Raw genomic sequence first — 7,324 nt, 5'->3', positions numbered from 1 at the left:
CTTTCACGTCGTTCGAATACGAATATAGGATTAATTTAGGTCGCAGCCGCTGCATCCCAAAGTATTCACTGTCTTGATAGGATTCAATATGACGCCGTTACCTCGCGATCGCTGACGAGAAGTCGATTTTTCCTAGAAAATTCAAGTTCGGATTTTCTCCGTAACACGTTAATCTTTGTCTAATAAAAGTCAATTTTCTTGATATAGAATAAACCCGTAAATAAAATCGTAAAAGTTGAAAAAGAAATAACGTTAATGTGAAAAGAATGTATCCGCGGGATAAAAATAATTTTAAGCGGCAAGCCATAAGCTGATCATGTAAATTACGCTGTTGGCGGCGTCTACCGATCGAAGCTGCGCGTAGATACTCTCTCAAATTTGTGATTGAGTTACAGTAGATTGATTTGGCGCTTGTGGTATTGCGTGAATATCCAGCGATTGCTGTGACACATATATATGTGTCGAGACCGGATAAACCGCACTCACGCATTCTCGTCATTCAGAAACGTTTCAACACCTTTGAGCGAAAACAACCGACAGCATTCCGCGCTGCTAATAAATCAGTTAATTTTTTTGTATATTTTTTTATACGAATATATATAAATTATCATTATTCCTTTCAGTATTTTAGCTCTTATTTTTGTCTCAAACTATCAATTAGGCGTGACAATTTCCGAACAATATATTATAAGTATGCAATGGCTTCGGTTTAACTTTTCATACTCCGTTAGAAAAAAGAATAATTTTTCCAAATAAAAGATATTCTATTTCCGTTTACGTCGCACGCGATCGTTATCTACTTCCGGGATTTAATTACCTTCTTCGGCTTCTATCTATTTTCGTGCCTGAAGAATTGGGAAACGTCGGTGATCAATAACGCCGGTGTTACTTTAGGCAAATTATTTATGACAAGCGTGTATGAATATACAATTTGTTGGAATATCCGAAAATACTCTCGGAGGTATATTAATGGGACGCATAATCAGGAAAAGGCTCTCACGAGCTTGTCAACCGGAAGCAGATTGCCGACATTTGTATTGGATTATTGATTTTACCGGCTCTCCGCACTGATGTTTCCTCGGTATCATTCCTGTCTGTATCGACATCACGGCCGTCTTCCATAATGTACAATATTGTGCGATATCCATACTGACAACCGGAGCCAGGGATTATCGTTGCGTTAGGAATAAACCTGTCTTGTCAGCAATGAAGACTCAGCCTTTAATACCAATGATGCGATCGTCGGTATATTGATCCTATTTTGGATTAGTTACGCTCGGCAGAGGAACTAATTGCGAACTTGTGCTTTACAAGCCGTGCGCAAGCCTTTGTTTAACTGTTATTTATACATAAATTAAATGCAGATAACCGAGAAGTGAGATCGCGGCGAAAAAAAGCACTCCCCAAAAAAAGCAACGTCTCAAATGTGTCGCTTGAAATAATTCGGAGACGTTCATAAAATCGTTTCTTTATATTTTACATAATTATATAATTTAAATAATTTTTATACCATTTTTTTTTTTACAATCGTGCTCTTGCATAATTATTTTAAATTATTTCACATTATTTATTAGTTTATTTGCGTGGATTTTTTTACTTTATCGTGCTCGTAAAGTAATGACGACCAGAAACACCATAAACCGAAATACGAAAGCCAATATGAATTGTTTCTCTGCAAATTGATGATTAATTCACGTGTACGATGATTCGTGTAAGTTAAGCCTCGGGAATGGATGAAACACATTTTCACGATAATGATTACGGTCTCATCAATTCGTAATATTTAAATGTATTTCCGACGGTGCGTTTATTAGGAAAATTAATTTGACAGTAATTAAAATTTCTGAAATTCGTGTCGAGGTAAATATCATGCTTTTGATCAAACAGCCGGCTTAGACGCGATCTAAACTGCCGTAACACCGAAGTCGCTAAATTCATAATTATTCCGAGAAGCCATAATTATCGCGGTATTATATTCCGTTTGGATATTGATTCGCGTTTAAGCACAGTCACGACGTGCGATCGTAAAAGGAACATTCCTCTCATCGAAATGCAATCGCCTGTTTATAACGGAGGCCCCTTCCACATTCCTTTTACTAATGGGGCATCGAAATAAAAAGATGCACACGCGTTTTTAGTACTTAGGGCTTTGATTTAATGCTACTGACGCGGGTCTGTTTCGCGGAACGAGTCGGATTAAATGAAATAGTTTGCGACAAAGAACATCTGGCGTCTCCTCGCCGTAATTCTGTTTTTACAATGTTATTATGCGCAAAAAAAAAAAAAAACGATGTCGCATTTTAGCGACAAGCCGCACGAGACGGCCACCGCACCCTTGGGCCTAATGTCTCGTCGTGTTGCCGCTTACACGTATAAATACGACGTCGTTATATCCCGATAACTGCGAGGATATTTTGCCGTCGGGCACAGTATGCCGACGCCGGTTATAGGCCGAATTGATAGACAATAAAAGTAGGGAACATGATCAGTTTAATAGCACGTCGATGGGGATTTTTGTCTCGTTCTTTACCTTGAGCGATCAGGTCATTCGTACGGGACAAGTGGCGGTATTAAAATTACGTGGAAGGCAGAGATTATGTTGGATTTCCGCGAACTCTCGGGAGGGCCGGAAAGGAGGGAAGACTGATAAGCGAGGAAGAAGGATTACGTACCTCTAACCTATTCTCTGCTATTTTTTTTTTCTCTCTCTCTCTATCTCTCTTTCTCTCTCTCCGCGCATATATTAATATTCACGTGCATACGCGTAGCTCGTATTTCTACGCGCTGAAAACGTAAGCGAGCAACTCGCATATTCGCAATATCACATACAATTAAAACTACCGCATTCGCAATGTGTCACTCCATGACAGCGGTTGTGGGGGACTCCGGGGGATATAACATCGGTACATTCTACAGTGGCATCGGGATAACAAAAAAAAAAAAAAAACCGAAAGCAAAATAAAAAAAATTGCCGTAAATTTTATCACACTAGAAGAAACCATACGCGCGCTATTTTTTAAAAGACCTCAATTACAAATTATGAAACAAAAATATTGTACGACTCACCAGTCTGCATGAGCTTCAACGAAGTAGAGTTCTGCCGGTGACTGTAACATAAAAAAGAAAATAATATAGACATGTCATTCAATTAATGAGATTAATAAAAAAAAAGATTTTTCTTTTTTTTTAATTTATACTTACTTAAACGTTGCTCCGCCGATGCAGGATGCCTATCCGAGGCCTGCTCCTCCTCTCAGTTCGGACGTCGTGACGAGTCATCCCTCCGCGCACTGGAAACTCGCGAACACCCCGACCGTGATTTTACTAACGCGAAATTTACTGAACACTATCGCGCGTTTTTTTTTTCCGACACTGCTGTAAAAAGAAAATCCTGAAAAAGAAAACAAGTTACTGACTTACCCAATCTGCATACAGCGGAGTTGTAAAATTCTGCCGGTGGCTGTAACAGAAAAAGAATTATATTAATGTAGACATGAATTATAGTTTAAAAAGATTAATTAAAAAAAAAAGTTAAAGTTTTTATTTAATAAATATTTTATTAAAAGAATTTATTCTTACCTAAAAGTTGCTCCGCCGATGCAGGATGCCTCCTGGGCCTGCTCATCCTCTCAGATGGGACGTGTCGAGCCATCCTTCCGCGCACTGGAAACTCGCGAACGCACTCTCGTAAAAAAATCATCGTAAAAGAAACGTCCGAAAACTAGCGGCACTCCCGAAACGCCCGACGAACCGGCTGCGGTTCGTAATTGTTATAATTTCGGCGGTGACGACACTTTCGTTGACGACGACAGATGCAGCAGCGTCGATCTGTAACACAAAAAAAATATAACACTTAATTGTAGAGATGCTACAAGTATTTGGTCTTCAAAAAAAAATGTAAAGATATAACGTACTTTAAGGAAAAGAGACGTGATCACACGTGCTCTCCTCACACGGAGAATCACATGTGCTCTCCTCACAGAGTATCACACGTGCTCTACACACACAGAGAGGAGGACAAGAGAGGAGGAGATAGTTCTCCTACTGGGCGATTTTCGTCGGACGGAAATACGTATTAATTTCGGCACGAGCACGCGGTCGCTACGTAGTGCGTACATACGTGTTGTTCGCGCGATCGCTGGAGAAGGACAGAGCGAGAGTGGGAGTAGTGGGGGAATATACCTAGCGCGCGGCACGTAGGCTCGCGCTCGCTCTCACCCCGTCCTCCACCCCGTCCCCCCTACCCTCCGCGCCTATCTATTCTTTTATTCTCGTTCGATTTAAATGTAATATTTATTTAATTAGTATGTCCAGACAAAGACGGTACTTCCTCGAAAATCGCAAAGACCGTCTTTGCCTGAACATATTAATTAATTATTAAAATTAAATCGAACCTGAAAATCGCCGACTTGATAGCCGACGTTGACTCTCGCTTGGCGTAAAGCAAGCCAAGCGAGAGAGAATTAATCAGCGTCGGTTTTAAGCGGTAACAGTTAACAGCTAATTAACGCGTAGCACCAATTTCTTAAGATAGAAATATTTCTTAACGTTATTTCGCACGTCTCATTGAATTCCTTTATTTGGCGGTGAATTATTTTATTGCGATCATTTTATTCGCGAGTTGTCCCGTCTAGATGGAAGCGAGCTCCTTCTTTTCGCTCCGCCGCAATTTCCTTCGCCGATGGTATTTAAAGCGTATTTTAATCGCGTTCAGTTTCTTATCGGAATTAATCGATGGTCTTTTCAAAGAGTCATAACGTCCCGGGGAAATCGGTGCGCTTCGGAGCGTTTAAAGTTTAATTTCGAGATATTATCGATCGGACGAAGCGCGATTGCTTTGAGAAACTCAATACGCCATACGGTGTCAGCTACCAATCGAGTACGCCGGAAGGTGCGAAGCTCTTTGCATGAAGACGTCTTTAACCCGAATTTCGCTCGCGACCAGTTGCCCTCTTTCATTCCTTGCCCTGAGATCCTCCGCCGCTGCGCCGCTCTTGGCAAGCGCGTAAATAATGCTTACGTTAAGAATATATTCGCGAAATATATTACCACTTGTTGACTCGCTTGCGTATTATGCGCGGCACGTTAACAATAACGGCACGAAATACGACGCGCTTCCGCGTTCGTCTCGTTTCTATCTTCCCTTCACTGCGAAGCGACCACCCGGGCAAGACTTGTTTTTTTTTTATTTTTTTATTTTTCGTCAAGCAAACATCGCCAAAGGCTTCCCACATTCATATCTATTTTTTCTCGTATTTATTTTCATGTCCACGCGTTTTACGAAATATACGTCGGTGCGGGTAAAAAAAGAGAAGAAGAAAAAAAAAGAAAAACGCGCGGCGGAAAAAGCGAAGACGATAGGATTGCCGCGTGGCCCATTAATCACCCGTGAAATATTTCCATAGAGAGCGGGTTCCTTCCTGCCCGCCTCCCGCTTTTCGCCTCCTTGGCCAACTCAAAATTGTATCTTGTACGACGTAAGTAGTACGAGGGATTGCAGTTTGTCTCGGATGAGTTGCTTGCATGTAGGTTGTTACGATAGGTAGGTCGGCTAGGGCATCTGCATATACCGCGGGAACAATGTTCCCCATCGCCCGGGGCGAAGCTACATCGACCAACGCAGTAGTCTAATCACGATGCTCCAATTACAGATCAACAAAGTATTAATTGGACGTTGCAGCATACATCGTGAGCGTCGTGAGTGTATTTTGCGTTTGCTGTACTGTTTGTGGTCCGTCGTGCTGATTTCATCGTACCTCTAGTCTCTAGTCGGTAGTCGCGAAACTTGAAATGACAATCCTGCGCGAGACAATTTTTTTTTCTATTTTTTTTGGTTTTTTTTTTTTCAAACGAGTAAGGCGAGATGCCCTTCCGAACAAGCTCGCCCGTCACTTCTGTCGAGACTTAATCCGATGAAAATTTTTAGTTTTGTACTTGACAACAGTATGACGTTTAAATTGAAACAAAATACCGGCGCAAAGTAGGAGCGGGTGAATTTAAACATTTTTTAAATTTTACCTATTAATGTCAGAAAGATTATTGAGCTCTCTAACGCTGTCTATCGATTCTTTCGTTTTACACTATTCCTCTGTAGCAGATTATTCATATTTTTATATAGGATTTTTGATCGTTTATCGTCTGCCAATATTGGCTCTTTGCGTGATGGAAAGGTTAAACATTTACTTCATTTTCATGTGCTGATGGCTGCGATGCAGAATTAAATCTTGTGAAACCACTCCGTGCTTAGAAATTTAATTGAAGAGAATATGATAAGCTCACGGAGATAAAAACGTTATTATTTCTTAAAATAACTTTTTAAGCAATAAGAAATTAATTAAAATAGATATCTTAATAAATATTTTGAATTTCGTGGCCTTTATTTAAATTACTTTATTAAGATTATTTCAAGGATTTAAAAATTTATTTAATTATTTCTTTTTTGATAATTACTGTACAAAAAAAAAATAAAAAAAAAAAGAAACGAACTTGTTACTTTACGTTAGTATTGTCGTAAAAGCCGTTTATTTCGCTTCGACATAAGAAGATCGTTATGCAAACGCTTGCACCTCGGCAATTTCTGAAGTGGTAAACTTGCCCTGCCATATTGGCGTTGAAGTGCGAGCAGTTTCCTGCGAAACACTCTTCATTGTCGCTATAAACTTAAATGTCGTGACGAAGTTCGGAGGTTCCAACGTCTTTCGAAAGTTTCCCCGAGGCTTTTTAGCATCTCGCATGCTTAGCGACGTCGCGTATCAAACGCACAATAGAAATTACAGCGAACATCGTCGGATTGCGCGACTCGTGCTTTTGAAATATTAATTCTTTAAATTAATTTCATTAAATAGAAGTTTCGTTATTTCCAAATGCAGCAAGTGTTATAAGTTTCTTCCATTGTCTCAAGCGTTTCAATTTCTCGAACGTTACCGAGAAGAGAGACAGGCCGAGACGTTAAATTAATTGTTCGTTCTATTATAAAGTAGTCTGGATTTGATTTCGTGATACGCATAATACGCGATATGGGAAGGTGCTTTTTTTTTTTTAAAGATAGGATTAAATATTCTACAATACGAATAAATAACAAAACGGCTGATAAGTGCAATTTTTCCTGGCCCTTTGGGTCCCAGGGTGGCCGATACAATAAAATTTCTTGCCCCTTTTTGCTATGAGGGACAGTTTCGTCTTTCTCTACTTACTCAGCAAACGGCTTTCTTTTATGTCCACGGTCCTCGATTAAATTTAAATTCAGTAAACCTATTTGAATTCGCATCGACAGCGCTTTTCCGTAGTCGCACGACAATGTGTTGTATTATACGTTTCGATTCGT

This window comes from Cardiocondyla obscurior, linkage group LG19, assembly GCF_019399895.1.
Source record: "Cardiocondyla obscurior isolate alpha-2009 linkage group LG19, Cobs3.1, whole genome shotgun sequence".
NCBI classification, from domain to species: domain Eukaryota; kingdom Metazoa; phylum Arthropoda; class Insecta; order Hymenoptera; family Formicidae; genus Cardiocondyla; species Cardiocondyla obscurior.
Note: the sequence above shows the minus strand (reverse complement) of the source record.